This window comes from Triturus cristatus, chromosome 4_2, assembly GCF_964204655.1.
Source record: "Triturus cristatus chromosome 4_2, aTriCri1.1, whole genome shotgun sequence".
In the NCBI taxonomy this organism is placed as follows: domain Eukaryota; kingdom Metazoa; phylum Chordata; class Amphibia; order Caudata; family Salamandridae; genus Triturus; species Triturus cristatus.
The window spans coordinates 262,860,580-262,885,652 of NC_140586.1; the positions used below are offsets into that span (position 1 = coordinate 262,860,580).

The following is a 25,073-nucleotide window of genomic DNA, read 5'->3' on the forward strand; positions in this document are numbered from 1 at the left end:
CAAGGTTCATGACTAAACGATATCCTTTGGAAGACTTGGAAACTGTTCTGCCTTATTCTATTCAAGTGAATTCAGTGATGGCCAGTTTGAGACGTTCCTCCTTGACGGAAGAGACACATTCTTAAAGACTTTGCGGAGCAGAAGGTGGAGTATTAACCCGTTCGAGGCATGTGGGCTGCTGAATTCATATCTGTGCATAGATCGCCGCCTAGTGTTGGGTCCGGATGTTTGCACGTTGTTGTCCTGGAAGAGTCTTCGAAGTATCCTTGGATAGGTGACTCCTCCCCTGGACTACAGTGCGCATGGGCATCCTCTCCATCCTCAGATTGTTTTTTTCCGCCATTGGGTTCGGATGTGCTTATCTTGACTCAAGTTAGGAAAAACTCTTTTCAGGCCAAAAGGCCTCTAGTTCGCGTCGGTACTGTTCCCGATCGGGATCGATAGTATCTTTGTTAGTTTACTAACTTCCAGAACCAACTTTTTCGCATCTTACCCGACATCGACGATGGAATCGAGGACACCATTCAAGCGGTGCCCTGTATGCAATGCGAAATATCCACACATCGACGTCCATCCGGTGTGCAACAAATGCCTTTCACCGGATCACGACGAATCTACATGTATGGCCTGTGCCCGATTTCGATCCAAGAAGACTCTCCGGAATCGACGAGCGGCGAGACTCGAGGCGCAGCAAGCGGCACCGGCCCCGGCCGACATCTTCAGCGCCGAGACCGAAGATGTCGAAGAAGTGGAGAACCTACCCTCCAGCCCCGCTTCCGAACATGACTCCGGATCGGAAGACGTCGACGAAACACTCTTTCGCAGAGATGAAGACGACACCGAGGTAGGAGACTACAATGAGGCCTTAGGGGCCGAAGAGAGTAGCTCCGATGACGAGCAAGGCCTACCCATTCAGACTGAGGAAATCCCAGTGCAACAGTCTATGGCACCGGTCGAGGGATCGCCTTCGGCCCTTACCCAAGACCTATCCCGCAGTTCTTCGGCCCCGACCTCGGGCCCGGCCTCGGACATTCAGCGGCAGCCATTAATGCCCAAACCGGCTGGTTTCCCGTCTTCGAAACCGAAACCAAAAGCTGTATTGGTTCAACTGAAACCGAAACCGAAAATGGCGCTGGTCGGATCGAGGCCCTCCACACCTTCGACGCCAGCAAAACCCGTCGGCACCGAGCGCAACAAACGAGACTTCGGTGCCGAGCTCGAAGCGGCCGACGTCGGAGTCGACATACGGAAAAAGACCTTCGGTGCCACCAAACCTACTCGGCTCCCGGCACCGACGCAATCGGCTCCAACCCCAAAGGTCAAACTACCTGCCGCGTCTCACACCGCTTCGACGGCACCACCAAAGCCACACTCATCGAAGGCGTCGACGGCCATTCCCGCCCCTCGACTCCACGACTCACCGGCGCCGAAAAAGTCCACGCCCGCCTCCACAGAACCGGTCGGCGCAAAGGAATCAAGGGCGCTCCAGGTGCCACCCGTTGCTGCGCAGCGCACCAAAAAAAAAAATGTCCTCCAGGACACGTCGGGCTCCAAGCCAATAAAAGCTCCAACAGCCTCTTCGGCACCAGCCAACATTACTTTTGGCCTGCCACCATCCACGGCCCCGTAACTGTTCCAAATCAGGACACGGGTCACCCACACCACGATCACGCCTGCCGAACACTCTGCGGAGACGTCTCCATCGCATATCATCGACGCCGACACCGGCAGGATGATTATCCACAAAAGGAGAATAACTTCTGAGCCAGCTTTGGACTCCTTCCGGATCCCACTTAAGAGAAAGCTGCCAGTGGCTTCAGAACCAGCTCTTTACGAACCTTTCCATTCACCCTACCAGGATCCACAATCCTTCTCTCCCACACACTCCGACACGGATGCGTTGGAGGACTACATGGGTGACCAAGTCCCCTACCCCGGAGGGATGGACCCTGATGGCCAACAGGACCCTGATCAAGCTTGGGATGACCCTGTAGACCCAGGTGCACCTATGGATGCACAGGACCCGCAACTCTATGGAGCAAAAACATCTCCCACAGAGGACGCTGCCGCGTTCAACGCTCTAATTGAATGTGCTGCGGCCAATCATGGGGTGCAACTTCACTCGGACACCATCGAGGACGACTTTCTCATGGATACTTTCGCATCCTCAGAAAGGAATATAAAGACTCTGCCCATGTTAAAGGGGGTCCTCAAGCCAGCAAAGGACATCTTCAAGGAACCCACCAGGGCAAGAGTGATAAACCCCAGGATCGACAAGAAATACAGATCGGCGCCTGGGGACCCTACTTACATTAGAGGCCAATTACCTCTGGATTCCATTGTCGTTGCGAATGCTCGCAAGAGGGCACACTCGCAAACAACAGGTGATGCTCCTCCCCCGGACAAAGAGTCCAAGGTGCTAGAGACCTCTGGCAAACGGGTTGCCGCCCAAGCAGCTAACATATGGCGCATTGCCAATACTCAAGCGCTCCTCGCTCGCTATGATCGAGCGCACTACGACACATTAGAGCAACTACTCCAACATCTCCCTGACCAATACAAAGAAGGTGCAGAGATACTCATCAGGGAGGGACAACTGCTCACAAATGCATCCATTAAGTGTGCACTGGATGCCGCGGATACAGCTGCCAGAGCCATAAACACTAGCGTCATGTTGCGGCGACACGCCTGGTTGCGAATCTCCGGATTCAAACCTGAGGTACAAAATAACATCCTCAACCAACCTGTCAACCCCGACTACTTATTCGGGCCGGAGGTTGACACTACCCTAGAGAAAATAAAAAAGGACACGGACACTGCAAAGTCCATGGGGGCCCTACAGACGCAGTCCTTTCGGAGAGGCTCCTTTCGTCGCCCCGGGAATAGAGGAGCAGGTAGAGGACAGGGGTCACAGCAAACATACAACAAGGGCAACACACAAAACACCTACGATAAAAACACCCGGGGTGGATATCGTGGCTCCAGCACAAAGGGCAGAGGACGCGGCTACGGCAACACCAGGTCCTCTCCCAAGAACAAGCAGTGACGCCCTCTCCCTTCCTCCTGACCACATAACACCTGTCGGGGGAAGGCTACAAAGGTTCCTGTCCACGTGGAACTCCATCACCACGGACAGGTGGGTCAAAGATATTGTCAAATACGGTTACTGTCTAGAACTAACCTCCACTCCACCCACCATACCTCCAAAAAACCGTCCTATGTCCTCAGAGCACTTAACGCTCTTACAGCAGGAGGTGCAAAGCATGCTTCTAAAAGGCGCAATCGAGGTCGTACCCATCCACGAGCAAGGTACGGGGGTGTACTCCCTGTACTTTTTAATACCGAAATGCACCAGCAGACTTTCTGATCTATCTGCCCACAATGTTGATAATGCCCCTGGAATATTGAATGAGCCAGCATTTGTGGAGAACGGCTCCAGTGGACTTTTCGAATCATTGGTCCCTACTGTTGGTAATGTGTTAGAATTCCCGATTGCAGTAGAGTCTGGAACCATTTCCTCTGACCCCTCTGGCACGGCAACTAATACCCTTGAACACTTGAGGCTAATTTACTGGAATGTTGCTGGACTGGCTAATAAACTGGGGGACCCGGACTGGGCAAATTACATTGAGACCGGAGATGTTTGTATGTTCCAGGAAACATGGGTCAGAGAGGACTATGGTCATCAAGGCTACATGTCATTCTTCATTCCAGCGAGGTGGGAAGGCAAAGGCCGCCCGTCAGGAGGGCTTACGATCTGGGTCGCATCTCATCTGGGCTGTGTGGCAACGCGGCTGTCGGCTAACTCTGAAGATATCCTTGTGGTTTCATTACTATGGCCTAACCAAGCTAAACTTATGTTTATTAACATTTATTCTAGGCCAATGGGTATTGCAAAGGAATCACCGACCATAGATGAACTCTCCAACTTTATATCTGACCTACCGAGTGATTCATTCTATGTAGTAGGAGGGGATTTTAATTCTCATTTTGAGCCACTTCCTGGCCTTCTGGACGGGTTATCACCGGAAGAAGAGGCCAGATGGGCCTTTAGTGGAAGCTCCACCCCCAAAGGCTTGGACCCCACTGGCACTACAAATTACAGCCCTCACCCTAAAGTTCGGAATCAGAGCTTGTAATGGGCGAATGAAATCCGACATACCCAGTAAAACCACTTACAACAGGCCGGGAAGAGAGTCCCGTCTGGACTATGTCTTGGCCCAAATAGTCAAGTGGCCGACAATCCAGGATTTTAGGGTGACGGACAGGACCGATAGTGACCATAATGCACTTGAGCTTGACCTTGTTCACCCTGGCCCCCAAGCTCTCGTGACTAACACGGAAGGGAACAACCCTGCGCTCCTCCTTGACAATAGTAGGAGAAGAATCAGGTGGGAGCACCTGGTTACAAGCAAGAATAAACTCCCCATGCTCTATGATGGGATAACTCCCATCTTGGAAACTGTGGGGAGCTTGGACACCGAAGCAAACAACAAAGACTCCCAGGGCAAACTGTACAAGGCTCATGAGGACCTGATAAAAGCTGCGGCACCTCATCTCACCAGTAGTTCACGAAAACTAAAAGGGGGGCGGCAAGGCAAAACCTCATGGTATAATCTAGCATGCAGAAGGGCAAAAACAGAACTCCTTAGACTAATCAAGGAGGGTCTAGGGGGGGATAGCCTTAAGCAAAGCAGGCGAGCTTACAAGAAACTTATTGCCCACGCTAAGGCAGAATGGGAGGAAAATCAGTGGGAAGAACTCGCCAAGGCCCTAGCGACCCAAAACCAACGCCTGTTTTGGAGGATAGTGAACGGGGGGGTCGGGGAATTTACAATCGGCACTAGAGCCCAACATTACCCCAGGGGTGTGGCAGGCTCACTTCCAGACCCTATACAGTTCTGAGCCGGGAGAATCTCCTGCTGTTGTTGAGGTGGGCTGGCCGGACTGTGAAGGGGAGCCAATAACGTTGGGCGAGGTCACCGCAGCCATCTCAGGACTGGCTTCTGGAAAGGCGCCGGGACTGGATGGACTACCAGGGGATATGTTTAAACAGGAGCCCATTGTTTGGGCCCCTTACCTTGCCGCCCTTTTCAATGGAGTTCTTGGGGGCATGGAAATCCCTAGTACTTGGCTGGGGGCAGAGGTGGTCCCCATCTTTAAAAAGGGCTCACCTCTCCTCCCAGCCAACTACAGACCAATCAGTTTAATAGACGTGGCACAGAAACTGTTTGGTAGGGTTTTGCTGAATAGGCTCCAGGACTGGATGGAGGAGGTGGGCGCCCTTAGTCCCTACCAGGCGGGATTTAGGAAGGGGGTATCCACAGTGGACCAGGTTTTCAGACTGAACCTGATCTATTGGAGGACAGCAAAATTCGAGGGCGGTAGTCTGTACACAATTTTTGTGGACTTACGGGCCGCCTTCGATCTGGTGCCCAGGGGGAAACTTTGGAGCGTCCTGGCAGAGATGGGCGTTCCCCCGGACATCCTATTGATCTTACAGAGGCTGCACCACAATAATTACGCCCGAGTGAGGTGCGGGAGGTCGGGGGAACTGACTGATAGATTCCCCGTTGGCCGGGGGGTAAGACAGGGTTGTGTGCTAGCACCAACCCTGTTTTGCCTCTTCGTCAACGGGGTAATCGCCCATCTGAATGCCACTGACTATACCGACGCCCCCAAATTAAATGGCAGCAGGGTGCCCGCAATTATGTTTGCGGACGACACCCTGCTGCTATCCAAAACCCCTATGGGTATACAGAGGATTCTCGACTCCTTCGTGGCCTTCTGTACTGATAGGGGGCTGGAAATTAATGCGGCAAAAACCAAATTCATGGTTTTGAATCCGAGCCAAAAACTGCGGCCAAATCCGCAATTGGGAACCGTACGGCTCGAGAGAGTAGCCACCTTTGAATACCTTGGTGTGACTCTCAACGAAACCATGACTTGGGGATCTCATCAGAGCAGGGCTAACCTCAAACTCATTCAAACTACTGGGGGTATCGCCCGGATGATGACTGGTTCATCATACCGTCCGTTGGGGGCACTAATCCAGATAAACAAGGCCCAGGCCAGGGGAGCAATAATGTATGGGGCGCAACTATGGGGTCACACGTCTTGCCGGAGTCTGTCATTAACGGAAAACAAGTTTATAAGACAGATAGCCGCACTCCCGCCACTGCACCCCGCTCCTCCCCCTGAGGCTTGATTTGGGTTTGCGACCGTTAGCTGATGAAATAAGCCTGAGACCCATAGCCTTCTGGCGTAGGCTATGGAGTAGCAATGATCTTGCAGAATACCGGGCGGAACTGGTCGAACTTCTGAATCACCCAAAAGTGCTTAATATCCCTTGGGTTAAAAACATCCTAGCCACCTGCATGGAAATAGGGCTCCCTGAAGAGACACTGGCATCTGCTTCAACAAACACCAAACCTTAATCAAGACCTTAAAACATATCCAGAGATAACATTCAGACGCGCCCCTAATCTGAAAGACCTCCTGTGCAAATCAGAATTTGTGGACAAAAGGAACTTGGTCAGCACCTTCCTGGACAGACCCCCAGGATTCCACATCTGTAGAAATTGCAATATTTGCAAGCTTAGCAACAACAAAACAACAAAAGTCCAACTAACTGAAGGAAGAGAATTTTCCATAAAAGAATGGATTGATTGTAACAGCAAATTCTGTGTCTATGTGATTATCTGTCCCTGCAATCTTCCATACATCGGAAGTACAATTAGACCACTACGGACCAGGATTCAGGAACATTACCGAAACATTCACAAACATCATTCAGGCCATCCACTTACTGAACACTTTGAAGACCATCATCCTCACAAAAAAGACTTTCGCTTCTATGGTTTGGAGATTGTACACCAAGCCAAAAGAGGGGGGGGACCGCGAACTTAAACTCCGAAGACGCGAAAGTGAACTTATAATGAACTATAAAACCACCAACCTGGGGCTCAACAAGGATGCCGAAATGCATGTATGGTTGGGAGAGGATTGATGCCCCAACATACTCTTACAACCGCACCACCTACTACCCAAGACTTAACACAACCTTTCTGTTGTTTACAATAACCCCTAATTAGTTCCCCCAAATACCATCAAAGAACTTACAGCATACCCTCCTGATTTTTTGCCGTTTTTTCAGTTGATATAAAAACATGTAGAAATATGTGATAACAATTTTTGGTGCTAAAAGGTCGCCCCAGTGTGACTCAACACGACCTTGTTCATCGATATGTGATAGTACCCTTTGTGCTTTAAGGGCGCCTCAGTGTGACCTAACACGATTCAGCTCTTTGCCCAGTTTTATTGATTTAGCTTCTTGTAGGCCTAGAGATATGTATGTTATTATTAATTACAAACTCCAATTTTGCACCGTAGTGTGACCCAACACAACTCTGCTCTACGCCGAGTTTATTGGCACAGCTTCTTCGAGCCTGGAGATATGTGTGCCATTCTTAATTGCATTCTAAATTATGCAGCAACTCATGTTCAGGTGATTTTTTTACCTGATACATTTACTCAATCTTGATTTTGGCTTTCCACTCCTCCCCGCCAAATTTTTCATCTTTACTCAGTTCCTACAAAAAACAACTGATCGTTATCTTTACATTAATACACACGGATACCTATTAGCATACTTTGGACACATGCTTGCGTCCACAAAACGTGAATGTATGTATTTAAGTATTGTTAATAAGTTGTTATACTAATGTTCAAATGTATTGCTTTAGGTAATTTAAATGTCCGACAATTTCGCTCACTCTCTCCTATTATTGATCTCTAAAACCCTTCTACCATCCCCTTGCACCTCACTCGGTTCATATCAATACTGATGATCGTCACCGTCTAACTTCACCAATCTCGATTTACCCCCAACCTAAAATGGCTCCCAGCAAAAAGCACCCGTTCACTTCCGGGTTTTGAACCGGAAGTGCTCATATGACTCCTTTATAACTTGCTCGCAACCACGCGTTGTTATTATCATCACGACCTTGGAAACTGCAATACCTGGCATTAGCCGAGACTTAAGGTAAGGGACTCCTTCCCACGCTCCCCCTCCCTGTAACCCAGCATTTAACAATGCCTTCCTCTTACATTTTCCTCTTCCACTTCCTTCCCCTTGTGTTTTCTCCACTTTTAGAAATCTTCGGGTTATCAAACCCTTGTCACTAAATACTGAATTACCTAACAACCCGGTAAGGAAGCATATCCAAATTCTTTTTCACTTAAACTTGCACAATTGATCGCCTAGAGCATGCGTATTCCCTACTCCATTACCTACACGATTCTGGACTCCGTATAGATTATACCCCCGAGTGCGGCTTAGAACTTCTAAAAAGATTTAAAAACATGCGCAAGCACTCCTCGCATTCGGCAATTACTGCACAGCCAAATAGTTCCCACCGATATTTTTACAAATTTCACCATCAACACACCGTTATTTACACCGCCCGAATCTACACTTGAGAAGTAATTGCCTCCCTTTCTCTACCCGCTAAAATATCCAAACTTTTCACATATGGCATGATACAGCAGTACCTCACACTTCACGAGGTTACTGATTCACAATTTTTGACACAATATACTAGTCATATGCCTTGACACAACTCCGATATTAAGAATTAACAATTAATATACGATGTGACCTAGAAAGCACCAGCACTTTATAAATATATGAATTCACGCAGTCACCCTGGCAAAAGAATCCCAAATCGTTCCTAGACTAATGCGAACTCTTCCTCCCTCTTCCTCGCGCTTGACCCGGTACCCGGATGCGGCCTCCTCATTAATGGAAACTGTAACTATAAATTCATTCTAATCGTCGATAACACTATACGCCCAAACATTATTTTCCTTGGGTTATGCATTACTGTCTCTAAAAATGTAAATAACAAAATCATGTAACCTACCTCTAATTTAATCTCACAATGTCATGCAAATACTTATAAATGCCAAATTCTAATTGCATATCATACTATTATACGATCCGCAATTCCCCTTGTATTCTTTATATATATGAACGGTTATTTTTCTTAATGCAACTCATTTTTGTTCTCACCGGCTTATATTCATACCGGGCAATGTTTATGACTGTAATATGTACTTTCATTTGAAACTTGTGCTAATACTCGCCACTAATTATATTGACCTTTGTACTCTAAACTCTTACTATTTTATCACAATTACTTATTCTCTCCCTCCAACTCGACAAAACACTCTGTACCATATTATTATCTATTTCTCTGTGTCCCTCAATGACATCACATCTTGATTCTTTCTACCTTCCATACCTGCCGCACGCTTACTTTGACCCCTTCCTCAATTTACTATTTTTCTCTGTTCCCTCACTTACTAATTGCCGTTCAATGCTACGTGTCACTATAACTTTACTACTCTTCCCAAAATTCACCCTCACTATATATGTATATATTATACACATGCCTTATGACACCATGTACTTTTTCTACCTTGGGTTAACATTGTCTGTATACAGCCCTGAGGAAGCCCCAGGCCTGATGGCCGATTAGGGGGCGAAACACGTGTTGGCTGTGCCATCCTTTTTCTTGCAGCTACCCAAAAAAGAATAAAAAATACTTATCTCACCCGGATCTGCATGTCGCAATTGGAATTTATTCCCAAAAACTGAAACTAAAACTCTAGCCCGGACACACCTTTTCAAAACCAGTTTCATTTTAGGGGGAAAGGGGTATCTCCCCCTGTCTCTGGGCAAGAACCATTACTTGAAAGCTTCATGCTTATTAGATGATGAGTAAGGGATGAGGATCTCTTTCCCCTCACACTCTTTCAACCTCCCTGAATTATGGACTGAGCCAGCGAATGCCGCATCAAACATCTCCAAAAAGTCCCTGGCTAATGCATACCACGAACACAAATTAGCCAGGGCCCAAGCCACCCAGGTAGAAGGGTCCTTATCCTCCGTGTTTTTGCAAAGCAAGGATCTCTATAGGTTTGAGAAGGTACTGGATCCTATTTCCCCTGTACTGGCCCGAAAGCTGTTTCTCCAATGGAGATACGGCACACTGCCCTTCCGGACTTTTACAAGCACCTGGTCACCGGCTTCCACTACAAAGCAGTGTCCGGTTTGCGATGCTGCGGAGGAAACTGACCTGCATGTGGCTTTCTTCTACCCAGCCTATAAGGTAGCACGAAAATACTGGCTCCTCCCGCTGATAAGGAATATGGGTTGCAAGGAATACGCACCAATGTACAGGATTTTAAAATCGGATGTCTCTGGCCCAACTGTCTTTGCATTAACAAAATTTCTTACCAATGTTTGGCACACGCGTAATCGCATTTTAAAGGCGTTGGGTCCCTCTTAAAAATTTGTTAGTCTTTTTTAGTATATACATTTCAATGGTTTTATCTTTTTATGAAATGATTTATTTGTGATTGTATATGTGTATTGTGTATCTTTTATAGCCAAATGGCCGAAATAAAGATTGGAATAATAATACCGAAAAAGGACGGGTCACTGAGACCTATATTAGACCTGAGACCCCTGAACCAGTACATTCTTTCCGAGCATTTTCACATGCTCACTCTACAGCAAGTCCTCCCGCTGCTCAAGCAGGGAGACTTTCTGGCCACACTGGACCTCAAGGATGCGTATTTCCACATACCCATTCACCCCTCACACAAGAAATACCTCAGGTTCACTGTTCAAGGGCAGCACTACCAATTCAAAGTCCTTCCCTTCGGCGTGACAACAGCACCCAGGGTTTTCACAAAGTGCCTAGCTACTGTGGCGGCACATCTACGGAGGCAGCACATACACGTCTACCCTTACCTGGACGACTGGCTCGTTCAAGCGAAGTCAGCCCAGCAATGTGCCAGCCACATGTCCCGCACCATCCACCTCCATCACAGTCTGGGGTTCTCACTAAATTACCCAAAATCCCATCTCCAGCCCGCACACGTACAACAGTACCTCGGTGCGACTATAGACACTCTGGCGGCCACAGCTCAGCCAAATTTAGTGAGAATCAACAGCATGCAAATGCTGATTTCCAAGTTTAAACCACAACACTCCCTTCCCGCGCGAGTGTTCATGCAGTTGATAGGCATGATGGCCTCCTGCATCTTCATAGTCCCACACGCGAGACTACATATGCGCCCGCTTCAGGAGTGCTTAGCACGTCAGTGGAATCAGGCTCAAGGACAGTTGAAAGACCTAGTGTTGGTGAGCGGTCGGGCATACAACTCTCTGCATTGGTGGAATCCACAAAACCTTTGCAAGGGCCGACCATTCCAAGAGCCTGTCCCACAGATAATACTGACGGCGGACGCGTCTCTCCAGGGATGGGGAGCTCATGTACTCCATTACACAGTGCAGGGACTATGGACACAACAACAAAAGAAGATGCACATCAACCTTCTAGAGCTGATGGCAATCTTCCTCGCTATGAAAGCATTCAAAGTACACTTGTGCAACAAAGTCGTGTTGATCCGGACGGACAACATGACTGCAATGTACTACATACAGAGGCAGGGAGGAACACACTCTCCACAGTTGTCTCATCTGGCTCAGAGCCTGTGGAAGTGGGCCATTCAGAGGAACATGTTCCTCATGGCAGAACACCTCCCCGGCAAGGACAACCAGATGGCGGATCTGCTCAGCAGACACAGCCACCAGATGCACGAGTGGGAGTTACACCCATCAGTACTCCAACCGTACTTCCAGCAGTGGGGTCATCCAGAGATAGACCTATTTGCGACAAGCGAAAACGCAAAATGCCAAAGCTTTGCCGCCAGGTTCCCACATCCGCAGTCGCAGGGCAATGCGATATGGATGAACTGGTCCGGCAGATTTGCGTACGCTTTTCCCCCAGTACCACTGATACCGCTGGTGGCACGTAAACTCAGACAACACTCACTGACACTCGTCCTGGTTGCTCCAACGTGGGCACGCCACCCATGGTACACCACCTTTCTCGAACTTTCCGTGGTGCCGCATCAAAGGCTGCGGATCAAACCCGCGCATTTGACGCAGAACCATGGAGAGATTCAGCACCCAGATCCGCAACAGCTGAACCTGGCAATCTGGCTCCTGAAATCCTAGAGTTTGGCTACCTAAACCTGCCACCTGACTGTATGGACATCATTAAGGAGGCCAGGAGACCCACTACCAGAGCTTGCTATGCAGCCAAATGGAAGAGGTTCGTCATTTATTGCAATAATAATGACATTAACCCGCTAGACGCATCCATCCAAAACATTATTTGTTACCTATTACACCTATACCGATGCACTCTGGCGTACACCTCTATACGTGTCCATTTGACCGCAATCTCAGCCTATCTACAAACCAGGCAGCACCTCTCTCTATTCAGAGTGCCTGCCATCAAAGCATTCTTGGAAGGACTCAAACGAGTCATTCCACCTACCCACCCACCAGCCCCAATGTGGAACCTCAACTTGGTCCTCACACGCCTGATGGGTCCACCCTTTGAACCTCTACACTCATGTGAGATTCAATTCCTTACCTGGAAAGTAGCTTTCCTAGTAGCGATAACTTCTTTACGAAGAGTTAGTGAACTCCAGGCACTAACCGTCCAAGAGCCATTCATATAGGTTCACGCCAACAGGGTCGTACTACGTACCAACCCTAAATTCATGCCTAAGGTGGTATCGCAGTTCCATATGAATCAAACTATTGAACTGCCTGTTTTCTTTCAAAACCCACAAACTGTCGCAGAAAGGGCACTCCATACACTAGATGTAAAAAGGGCCCTCATGTATTATATCGACAGGACCAAACCCTTTAGAAAAACAAATCAACTTTTCGTTGCCTTTGCCCCACACCACAAAGGTAACGCTATCTCCAAAGCAGGAATAGCCAGATGGATCGTTAAATGTATTCAAATTTGCTATCAAAAGGCTAAACGCACTTTAACGATTCCCCCTCGAGCCCACTCAACACGTAAGTTAGGGGCCTCCATGGCTTTCCTAGGAAACATTCCTTTGCATGACATATGTAGAGCAGCCACCTGGTCCACTACACATACATTTACCAAACACTATTGTGTAGATGTGCAATCAAAACAGCAGGCAGCTGTAGGACAGGCTGTTCTCAAAACTCTTTTTCAGACCGCTGCAGCTGGCACGGGTAGCCGCCGCTAATAAGAGGGCACTGCTATATATTCTATGCACAGATATGAATTCAGCAGCCCACATGCCTCGAACTGAATATGCTACTTACCAGTATGCATCTGTTCTTGGCATGTAGGGCTGCTGACATTCATATCGCCCTCACTCCTCCCCGGCGCCTGTAGCAGCTGCAGCTCTCAGAATTACTGTAAGCATGGTCATCACTTTCTGTATCTACTCCATCACGGCCACAATGGCGAAAAACAATCTGAGGATGGAGAGGATGCCCATGCGCACTGTAGTCCAGGGGAGGAGTCACCTATCCAAGGATACTTCGAAGACTCTTCCAGGACAACAACGTGCAAACATCCGGACCCAACACTAGGCGGCGATCTATGCACAGATATGAATGTCAGCAGCCCTACATGCCAAGAACAGATGCATACTGGTAAGTAGCATATTCAGTTCGACGCGCATGACGGAACGGTTTCGTCATGCACGTCGGTTGCGTTGTGCGCATGACGGAACCGTTCCGTCATGGCCCCGCCCGCGCACGGAACCTTCAGCGTGGCGCGGAAATCCGCGCCGCGCTGAAGGGGTTAAAGAAGGTTTTTTTTACTGGTTCTCAGAGCTGAGTTTTATGGGGTATACACAACACAATCTTTGCTTACAGACTTTAAGTCTGTATTTCAAGCCATTCAAGAGGAATTGAAGCATCAGATTTGTTTCTCTTTTGATGTGGTCAGATCCTCAGCCCTTGCAAATGGAGCATCTGTATCAACCAGGCGGAATTTGTATTTGAAAGACTGGAACTCTGATGCAAGCCAGAAGGCAATTGCCCTTAAGATAGCATTTAAGGGCCAGAAACTGTTTGGAGGATAAACATCTTTGTCTCTTCATGGAGAGTTAACATTCCTCGTCTTTTAAGAAGTAGATGTGTAAGTCTTCCAGGTCTTCTCCAGGCCTCAAGAAATCTATTCTCCCACTAGCTATGGTGTTACCGATTTATATCAGGGCAGGCTGTTCTTTGCTTTCAGAAAGTGAGTGAGCAATACAAATGCCTCTAGGTCATGTTTTTGTCTCGTCACATTTGCTCTGTGTTCAGAGACAGGTCAAACGTCAGCCTAAGTCTTACAATTTCTAGTTGGAGGAAGAAAAGTAAACGCAGGATAAAATAAGCAGCAAAGTTAAAGGGTTTTGTAAAGTGAACTGTCTGACAAGTGTTCTGTACAAAGAGAATGAAATGAAAGGCTGTAAGATGTCAGGTTTGTTTTCTTACACACCACATTTAAATATCTTGTAAATGAACTGTACAGACATTTCAAAATGTATTTTAGTAGTTATGAAAACACTTAATAGTTCTGTGTGAGGGGAAGTTTTTAATAGGATGAAAACAGATCAGAACACTTTACTGGATGATGTAAAAATGCTAACAATGTTTTGCTGAAAACCAATTTCCACAGATTGTTTATACAAGCTATAGTTTTTATCCGTATATCTGCATGCTAGTGAGAAAGTATTTGACCATTTCAATGGAAAATGTGCTGTTTGTAAATGACCGTGTTGTACCAAGTCATTCTTTAGCAGTACACTTATTAAAAGTGAGCATGAACTGAGAAACATTCTTGCCCCGCCCTAATGGCAATGCTATTAGTGAACTAAGTGGCAGGTAAGGGTTTATATGTGGGCTAGATTCTTGTTATACATGGAGCAAAGGTTTAGTCCATTAACTCAAACAAAATAGTTTTTTTGTACAACAGAAATGCTGACCCGGCATATTTGAAGATGCTCTCACATGTAATAATGAAGAAAAAGGCGCTCTGTAAAATAAATGCTAGGATCCGATTACGTCTCAAGTACATTAGAGTTAGGTCAAGTAGATTTTTCAAGTCACTAGACCTGCAGGTCTAGTAACATTTTTATGATTTGTTTCTTTTTTTTTTCTTTAGGCCTGTTCTCGATGGAATTTTTTTTAGGCAACCTTAAAGCAGACAAGATTCTGATCCTTCCTTCAGGCTCCAGGGCAAATCTTCTATTCGTTTTGTTATTTCAGCAAACAAATTGGACACATGATCCAAAACACAGAATTTCTGACTATGCCAGGTTTCAGGCTCCAGGTAGACAAGGGAGTTCTTCTGCGAATAGAATTCAATAATGCCAGACAAATTGGTTCTCAGCATTGTCAGAAGAGGTTTCCAGATTGAATTCTGGACTCCTCTGGATCCGTCAGGGATAATGCACACCACTATTCAGCTTACCTTTACCTCAATGACTGGCTTCTTCATGCTTCTTCAATTCAGGAGCACTTGGACATTTTGAATGCGCACAAAGGGAGTGTTGAACAGATTGAGCCTTCTCCTAAACCTACTCGGGTGTCGGAAGATTCCCTCTCAGGAGATCAGGTTCATAGGAGCCATTTTCAGGATGGATTTGGTCAAAATGTTCCTTCCCCAAGACAGCCTCATACATATGCAAAATTTGGCCAGGGCTCTCCTATCCTGTTCAGAGGTTTCAGCACGTTTTTGTATAAAGGTCTAGGGTCATATGGCTGCCTTTGTGTTCACAGTTCCTTGAGCATGTCTACACCTGTGTCCTTTCCTATGGCACCTGCACAATTTCTACTCTCAGATGACTCCCTCTTTAGACCGCTTGGGTCCTCTATGCGATAAGGTCAAGCAGGGGCTGGAGTGGTGGTTATATAAACACAATCTTTCCAAGGCATGCATATGCATCCAGAACAACCCGTCATATTAATCACAGATGCCAGCATGATCAGTTGGGGAGCCACCTGTCTCAATCAGTCATGCCAGCAGAAATGGTCATGGTCATAGCAGAGGAAGTCATCGAACAGGAGGGAGCTCATGCTGATCTACAGAGTACTCTTAAACTTCAAGGATCTCATCAGGCAGACGGATGTATTGGTCAGATCGGACAATACTGTCTCCATTTGCCTTCATAAACCATCAGGGTAGCCCTAGATCCAGGGTTTTCAGTCAAGTGGCGACATAGACTGGTCTTTGGACAGAGTCCAGTCTTCTGAATCTGGCAACATCTTGTATCAAAGGAATACACAACACTCTGGCAGATCAACTGAGCAGATAGTTTCCCTCGTCAATGAATCTGTTGTTGTCTCCCAGAATCTTCTGCCTGATATGCAGGAGATTTGGACCTCTGTTTCTGGACCTGTTCACTTCAGGGAGCAAATGAAAGGTCCCGAGGTTCAGCTTGAGGTTTCTGGAGGAGGGAGCATGGGGAATGGACGCTCTGCTCGTGAATTGGCCCAGAAATTGTCTCTCTTTTTTCCCCCTTTTCAACTAATCACAAGAACTTTGGCAAATATTCAACGGGGCGAAGGCAGAAGTGATATTGATAGTCCCTTATTGTCCTGGACGATCCTGGTTACCTCTTCTAAAGCAACTGGCGACTTGTCCTCCCCGACTTCTCCCATCAACCCCATCTCCCTTCAAGACTTCTTGCCCTCCTCATCTACTTCTCGTTCTCTCGGCTTGGAGGTTGAGAAGGTGTACCTTTTTAAGTAAGTGTCTCTGGGAAGTCTTGATCGAGACCATTCAGAATCCTTGAAGCCCTTCGACTCTCAAAGCCTCCTCTAGACATTGGTGTCCCCAGCATGATCTATTGGCTTCTTTCTGTCCCTTTTGTGCAGCTTTGCAATTTTTTGGTGAATGGCTATCTTTTGTTATCTACTCTTAAAACTCACTGGTTCTCTATCAAAGCCTTTAGAACTCAGGATGAAATTGATACTCTGATTAACAGTCTTTAGAAGTTTCTCTAGCCCAAGACCTATGGGGAAATCCTCTCTATCATGGGATTTTCCCACTGTTCTCAAGTCTTTGCAGGACCCTCGTTTCTAGCTTTTAGAGGAGTTTGACTTGAAATTTCTCTCCTTCAATGTTCTTTTTCTGGTGGCTATCACTTCTACACAAAGGACTGGTGAACTTTCTACTTTAGTCTGTTGACCTGACTTTCCTCAGATTTTTTGAGGCTTGGTTTATTCTCCGTCCGGATCCTTGTTTCCTACCAAAAGTCAACGCTTTTTTTGTAGTTTTTTGTTTTTCACAACTCTCAAGGTGATTATCCCTACTTTCTTTACCTCTCCTACCTTGGAGGAGGAAAAGTCTCTTCAGTCTTTGGATGTTATACATGCTTGCTCCGTTTATGTACACACATCTCAAGCATTCAGGAAGACAGATCTACTGTTTGTGACTTTTGGGGTAGTAGGTCAAGGCAGGAATGCAACAATGTTAAGTAGGTGGTTGAAGGCTACTATTATGCAAGCCCAGCGGGGCTCTTCTAGAAGTGGCTTAGCTCAGGGACGATCTACCAAGGGTGTGGCTGCCCCTTCTACAGAGTTCCAGGAAGTTTCTCTTCTAGAGGCTTGTAGAGCAGCTACATGGTCTTCAGACTCTACTTTTGTGGATCAATACAGACTAAATAATATTCCGGACTAGTAGGAATTTCAGTTTGGGGGTGCTAAGTTCAGTTCTTGATTAAGCTACTTGACTTATGCATTGTTATTTTATAGATTCAGTGTGCATTAAATCATTGGCTGTGCATACTTTGTGGTATGTGTTTTTATCAAGGTCTTCTAATTTGGTATGTCTCATTATGTAATGACTGAGACGAGGGATGTAGAGGTAATGCCCCAATTACTTACTGACAATCTTCATTCCTCTCAGTCTTGCTCGTCCTCGGCATTACAATCCCTCCCTCTGATCCTTTGAATTTTGCATGGATATTACAGGAGGATTCCGGGTAAGCCATTCCTTATATAGCACCCAGGAGGATGGGAAGGGCTTACTAGAATTCTCCTGCATTTTTCTGTCCAGAGGGTTGAGTCACCCTCCTAGTGTAATGTCTGTGACGAGGGCAAGTAGTATTAAGAGTAATGAAGGTTATTGGTAAGTAATTGGGTCATTCTCTCACATGCACCGACGCACCCACCAGTGAACAAGAAGCGAATTGGACACCAGCTGCTGTTATACTTGCATAGCTAAACAAGTATTAAATCAGTTCAGATGTGAATTCAAGATTCAGCGGTGGAACTACAAAACCCATTACCTCTTTCTGTAAATTCATGCATCTTTCCCTCCCTAACCCAACCCTTCTATAATAATGTGCATAGATGCAACTATAATCATATATTGTATTGTTTTATCTTTGAGTTACATTACGTATTGTTAATGTCTACCCACCCATCTGGAATAAGGTTTTTTACTACTTTTATCAGTAACTATAAAATAACGAATCACAATCGCGCTAACGTCCCAGGTTTGTTAAAACAAAGAGGTCAAACCCTCTACATATACGTGTGCTTAATACCAACTTTCAAATTGCTCTACACATTGCTAGTGCTTACAAGACTAATAATAGTCATCCCATAGCGATGCAGACTCGTCTGCTTTGGTTGGCTGATTGGTCCCGCTTAGATGTGTTACCACCTTATCCTGTGATAGACTGAAGGGCCAGTCTGACATGTCTAGCTGCTAATATGTGATCCTGTTACATGCTCCGCCCTGTGTTGTGCACTGAATGTCTGTGCTCTGATGGTTGTACCTTGAACCACATTCGCGGACCTACACATTGTGCTTGATTATCGTGCTAGTATTGGTGCACAAAGGTGACTCTTTGGGCTGGAGGCAGCCCTGAGAAAATAGGTATTAGCACAAAAAGATGGAAGTGGAGCCTCTTTCCCTTCATCCATGTCATCTGAATGTGGCAAACAGCCTTAAAAATGGGATTGCTCTACAACATGTAAGTTTGTTGACGTACGTAGCGCAGCGCCTAGCAGTTTATCAGCTCCAGGACCACCCAGAGCCTCGCAACTACTTTTCAGTATGAGGGACAGTGTGTTCTCCAGGGTTGTGTTCCCACTGCTTTAAGGGAGGTAGCAAAGCGTGGGATACATGGCTTGCCGGAGCTTGTTTTAAGACCCCTCAGGACAAAGGCGCTCAGTTTTTCTGTAAGCGAGGTATCTTAATCTTAAGAATGTACGGGGCCTTGGGCAAAGACACATTTTGGTGCCTCCTGTGCAGAACATTGAGACTTAATACAAGATAGAAATTGAAATTATAGGGATACGGAAGACAGACTTGAGCTGTCAGCTAACATACATAACATAAAGGCGGGAATGGCAAAATATTTAGCAGTTGCATTTGATTTGTTTCTCAAATGTTGAGTATATGGATTTTTGGAGCTACAGCAGTAAATTCAACTTGGTTACAGTAATAGTTTGAGGCTGTCCATAATTGCAGTAATCAAGCTAATTATGTGCTAATTCACCTAACAGCACTGACACTTCAAGAAGCAATGCTCGGCCTTCCTGTTCATGATAAAATCGTATCACTGGCACGCACGCGCATGCACAAAGTATACCGCAAAAAGTCTATGTAGGATCAAACACCTCATATGCCACTTAACAAATTCTAACCTTAAATAAACAATACCTCGAACCGATCAGCCCCATATTATGTTACATAGGGACCTCCGCCTTCCTTGAATCTGTCTGAGGAATCCCAGAAACAATACGGATAGGTGGCAGACTTTAAAAAACACTCCAGGGGTCATACCAATGACAGACGTGTGTTAATCAAACGTTAGTAACAGATAAAAAATACAAAGGACATGATACATGCAGACTTAATTTCATTTTATAGAGTGGTTTTAAGGCAGGCATGAGTCATGGAGTGGTACTTTCTATAGTGCTGGTTACTAGTTCCTACTTCCCTGCAGGGATTCTTGTGTTAGGTGGAGGTTAACAGATACACACAGGCCCTCATTTAGACCATCCCTTGATACCACCACAGACCTGCTATGGCTCCCTACAGAATTTGTTTGTCCTTGATGATATGGGCGCCTGGAAGATGGCGTTTGACAGCATGGCTTTTCTCACGGATGCACAAGTCTTATGAGTCAGTTGTATAGGCGTCCTGAACCTTATTGACAGTTGCGTTGTTGAACTTAATAAATAACGTTTCTAAAGTCACAGAGGTCTTCCAGGCTTAGGCTTCTGGGAGAGTTACCACTGGTTAAATTCACCAACAGGCATCGGAGCATCCTTTACGTTGCAGAGGCCTTCACGCATTGGCATATGACTGCAAGTTATCTTCCAGGTTAAGCACTTCTTGCATTGTTAACTAAGTAATGGCAACGCAACTCCTGTACTGGGCACAGACTTAACCCGTGCAAGGCAAATTCAACTTTTCTAAAGAAAACAGATGTTGTTAACTTTGTGTAAAATATAGCTCCTGGTGTCACATAACCTACGTACAGAACTGACAGAATAAATGGAATAACTCTGCAAGCTCATTTCACTTGCAGAACGCTGGGCAATGACAGACGTCTGACCACTGTAAGCAACAGGGCTTGTGGAAGGCTGAGTTTGTGGGACAACACATCATTTGCCTGTCCCTCAAGGCACCCCTGCTTAATACAGCCCCTAAAATATATTGGAGTTTGAAGTATCCTTTATGTCCACATTTTTGGGACATGTTTCTGTTAGCTAAAGTATTTTGTGTGCGTCCCAATGAAGTTTGTCTTGGGTTTTAAAATAGCACTAGTTTTTAACTATTTTAGATTTGTATAGTTTATATTTCAGCCACCACAAATTTTAGTCTTCTGTAGGTATTTGACAGTTAGGTGAAACTAATGTGGCTGTGCTCGGATTGTCTAGGTTAAGGAGGAATTGTCTACAAAAAACTGTGCTTGTTACCCATTCCCTTCTGTTTCCTCGCTTGATTTCACACTAGGCAGTGTGTTGTGCATACATGTCTATCTGGATAGCAAGCTCTCAAAGCATAGGCTGCAGAGGGTCTGTATCCCTATACCCTAAGATGGAACCGTTGCGTGTGGTTGAGAGGATGAGTTGTCTCCATGAACGGGTGTTGGTGGCTGGGATTGTTGTCTTTGTTGGGAAGGAACATCTGCAATTAACAGTGGCAGTCATTCCCTAAAGTTGCAAACCTGCTGATGCATCCGCCCCATTGATAATAAGCATGTATTATACAGATGTAGCTGCATGTGTAACTGAAAAAAGTACTATCGCCAAGATGTACAACACAATTAGGGCTCCCAGTCTCATGGTATTTATTTTTTTGACATTTCCATCTGTATGTATCCATATTTATTTTGGGTTTTATAGAAAAATTAAGCTGAAATTAGTACATTTCCACATTTATTTAAGCGGTAAATATGCGCTCATGCTTAAATGCCTACCAGGTTTCAATGCTGTAAACACCCACAGAAGATCAATCAATGCGCTTAGAAGAATACATGCAAATTTCAGTATCAACCTTGCGCACATCTACTGCTGATAAAGCCACTTTAATAAAATGTCTTTCTTTTTTTAGCCCCCTTATCTATCAATTCAGATAGCTATTGGTCTGGCAGTCATGGCAGACAGCATTTAGAATTACTCCAAAAGCAACCCAATTTGCGATATTTTTAACCAATTTAAAAATAAATACAGACCAGAAAATAGATTTTATTTCTGTATTTATCTATAAAAAGTAGTAAAAACTGAAAACAGGGAGCCTTAAACATAATTAAACCTACCCCAAAGTTTTTATTTTTATTTTACAAAATGACAAATGGAAAGCTACAATATTCCACACTTATTTATCTCCTGAACTTAGGAAATACGCATGTAATTGTCGCATCTTATCCTAGCTTGTGTGCAAAATAATAAGACTAACCTTGACAGACTGGTTTTCCACAACTCTGAGCGTATGCCGCAAGGAATTGATGAGCCAAAGAAAATGCCTTTGGTCTAGACACTGAACGGGCTCAACCTTTTTGATTTTTCTCTAAACATTAATACTGTTATGTTTCCAGAATGGAGCTGCCAGACTGGCACTTGTACATCAGCCATGATGCCATCCTGCAAGGCAACGCTCACCATAGGACAAACTGCACCATTGCCAACTAAGAGAAGGATATAGCCCGCTGCCAACAACACAAAACTCCAGTTCTGTTTGCCTCATACAGCCCAAACTCCTTATTAGGTCTCGCCTGAGACAGCGCTTTAGCGCTGCTCTCGTGAGAGCTTTTGTAAATGGGGGATCTGGAAGTGCAAACGAGTGCTTTCAGGCCTCCAAATAAAGTGCATGTGCGCCGGCCGGGCACGCGCACCATTTGGAGGCCTGAAAGCACTCGTTTGCTTTCACTTTCACGGGCCGCAGGGCAGTAAAGATCGGCAGTAAAGATTGCAATCTCTTTGTTCCCAGCATCAGTGAGATGCAAATGAACAAACAGCGTGAGGCCAAAGGTCTTATTTTTTTAAAAACAACCCAGGTCACTGCTACAGTGAAAGGAACAACAAGCATTTACAATGCAATAGGTCTCGCATTTACGCGAGTTTGAGCTATTCACATTGCAAATAACAATGCCTTTTATTAGTGTTTTCGTTTTTCAAACATAAATAAAAGGCATCGTCATTTACAATGCCAATAGCTTAAACTCGCGTAAATGCGAGACCTATTGCATTGCAAATGCTTGTTAACAGCTGCTTCCAGTAGGTACAGCAGTAAGGCTGCCTGGTTTGGTCGTATGGATGTCAGCAGGCACTTTGGGTTGGAATCTTATGCTACTGCTGGGTTCACTTTTGCGATTGGAGGGTTACCCTTGGAGTTCTTTTCCCTATGACTTCACTGGCTGCTATTTTTGTTTTGTAGTGCTTTATACCTTAGACTTGCAGTTTATAAGCGCAGTAGTTGAGTGTTGGTATTACTGAGCCAGAACACTTGCAGCACAAAACTGTGTAATGTCATAGGTGTAAATCTCTACAAGGCCACTCTCTCTCTACCTTTTGTTGAAATGAGTACTCTCGATCTAAACAATTTATACCATTAATTATCAAACCTACCTAGTCTACTTAGATTGTTTCGATTTGTATATGGTCAAATGAAATTAGTGTTTGCTTTAGCTTTTTACCCCCCCCCACCCACCACCACCAGTTTCCATCTGTTCTATTTTGACGTCTCTTTATCGGATCTTTGAGTAATTTGATGCTCCTGTCCTGCATCAACGCAGTAGCGAGACGGGTCACTTTTTACGTACAATAGAAGAAAGTTTATGATTTCGTAGAAAAGAGGTAGGTTGCTCTTGAAGCGAGATCAATTGTCCTATCAATTTCATTCGTAAATACCCAACTTTTCAAATTGAAACTGATTTTTTATTAGCTAGTTCTGACTACAGTTATGTATTTACATATTTATCAACTAACTGATTGTATTTTATCTAGGCTGCCGGCAAAGAAGCCAGACCAAAACCTGCCTGACTGCCAACTGCACCACGCAGCAAGGGTTCACATTATTGCCATAAGGTAAATCTCCGGATTCATTACTGTCTGCTACGCTTTGAATCAACCTATTAGAATGTCCTCGCCTTTGCTTTTGAAATCTCACAGAGGTTAACAAAGAGGATGGTAGACCTCTTTTGATGTCTTTTTAGCAACATACCCTTCCACCCAAGTGTCAGGTCACTTTGGAAGTGGACCCTTATGCTGCAGACAGCGTTTGCCCCTGATTGTTTGTGGGTAGACTATCAGTCAGTAAGGGTGCGCACAATCTCCTAACAATAACTGCACATTTACATTTTCTGTCTTTGGGTTGTTTTCAAGAAAATCTGCAATTTTTCTTTCACCGTTCACAAAGTTTAAATGTGCTTTTTCTTTTTAACTCTCAACTTTTCAACTCTCTCTAAGCTTCTGAATGTTATAGTGGCTAACTGCAACCTTAATGTCATATTGTGTTGTGTGCATTTGTCTAAATTTATATTTGCTGCAGCATGTCTGGACTGCCTCCCAGCTTTTATTTTTTATTTAAATTCTACTGGGGCTTCTGCATGCTTTCTTGTATTTAGAACAGACAGGTGTTGGAACTAGCAGTGACATTAAAATATGAAAAATTTGGCCGATGAGATGTGGCACTGAAACAGTATATAATTTCGGTAGTCCATTTTGTTTTCAGTTCCAATGTGCAAGTTCGCATTTGTGGTATTTTATAGACTATTTTCTGAATAGCAAATTGACAGCTGATGTGGAGGTGTGGGCAGAGTCTTGTCTCTCCCTTTTATACCTAATAGTTTATTATAATTATTTTTTAGGGTCGTGCTATTTATTTGCTTGAGAATTAGTAAAGGTAAGTTGCACTGGCTAAAGAAAAATGTTGTTTATTTAAAATAAAGTCATAGCAGCACAGGTTGGTGTACTGCATGGGGCAACATATCTTCTACTGGAGTGTGGTTCAAGCTGTTAAGTCATTTACCATGAATAGTAACCTGCACTGCAAGCCTCCAGCATCACCAAAATGTGGTTTGTGCCTCTATCTGTCAAGCAGGCACATAAACTCCTGCACGAAAAAAAGACATCTGTGTGTTTGTAAAAATGCATGTAACCACGGAAAGGTAAAACTATACTCATTTTGGTCCAGATGCTTTAATTTCTAGAGTGACATATATTTTAAGTATATATTTTTTTTAATAATACACCTGAGACAAGTCTTTATTTAGAGCAAGAACCATTGTGGACTGACCCTAAATAAATAGTTATAACATGGCTGCTAAAATTGTCACACTGGCTAACTTTTTTTTTTTAAACTGTTTTTTCAAGAAGATAATGTAGAAACAACATCACGGATGCAGTGCGATTAAACTTGGGTGCAGAAAAAAAATGTATAGAAGTACCATTTTACATTGTCAGCCATTACAATTCACATCAATCAAGGCACAGTACTTTACATAGGAAATACATCTTCAATTATGTAACAGAAAGTAAAGAACACACAATGATATTGGAGTAGCAGGGAGGCACACCCTCAAGACAAGCAAGAAACTGGATTACATTGGGTGAGACCTACCACAGGTCTATTTGTCAGAATCTACATCCTCTTCACTGAGGTCTCCCTCCGGAGCCATAAATCGGTCACACAATGATA

General features: G+C 45.0%; 2 protein-coding genes across 5 annotated transcripts in view; both read left to right on the plus strand.

Annotated features, from left to right (window-relative positions):
• Positions 1 to 25,073, plus strand: part of LOC146833596 (short-chain dehydrogenase/reductase family 42E member 1-like) — a 131,056-nt gene that overhangs the window by 9,125 nt on the left and 96,858 nt on the right. For 2 of the 3 annotated variants that reach the window (XM_085601466.1, XM_085601468.1), the window contains exon 2: positions 23,381 to 23,461. The gene's annotated coding sequence lies outside the window, so the exon portion shown is untranslated. Of the gene's footprint in view, positions 1 to 23,380; positions 23,462 to 24,243; positions 24,279 to 25,073 lie in introns of all 3 variants that reach the window. The other variant, XM_085601467.1, reaches the window with a different exon arrangement.
• The window catches only part of MOCS3 (molybdenum cofactor synthesis 3), a 48,974-nt gene that overhangs the window by 8,957 nt on the left and 14,944 nt on the right, over positions 1 to 25,073 (plus strand). Inside the window, exons 1-2 of one of the 2 annotated variants that reach the window (XM_085601465.1) lie at positions 23,381 to 23,461; positions 24,244 to 24,278. The gene's annotated coding sequence lies outside the window, so the exon portion shown is untranslated. Of the gene's footprint in view, positions 1 to 23,380; positions 23,462 to 24,243; positions 24,279 to 25,073 lie in introns of those variants that run through there. The other variant, XM_085601464.1, reaches the window with a different exon arrangement.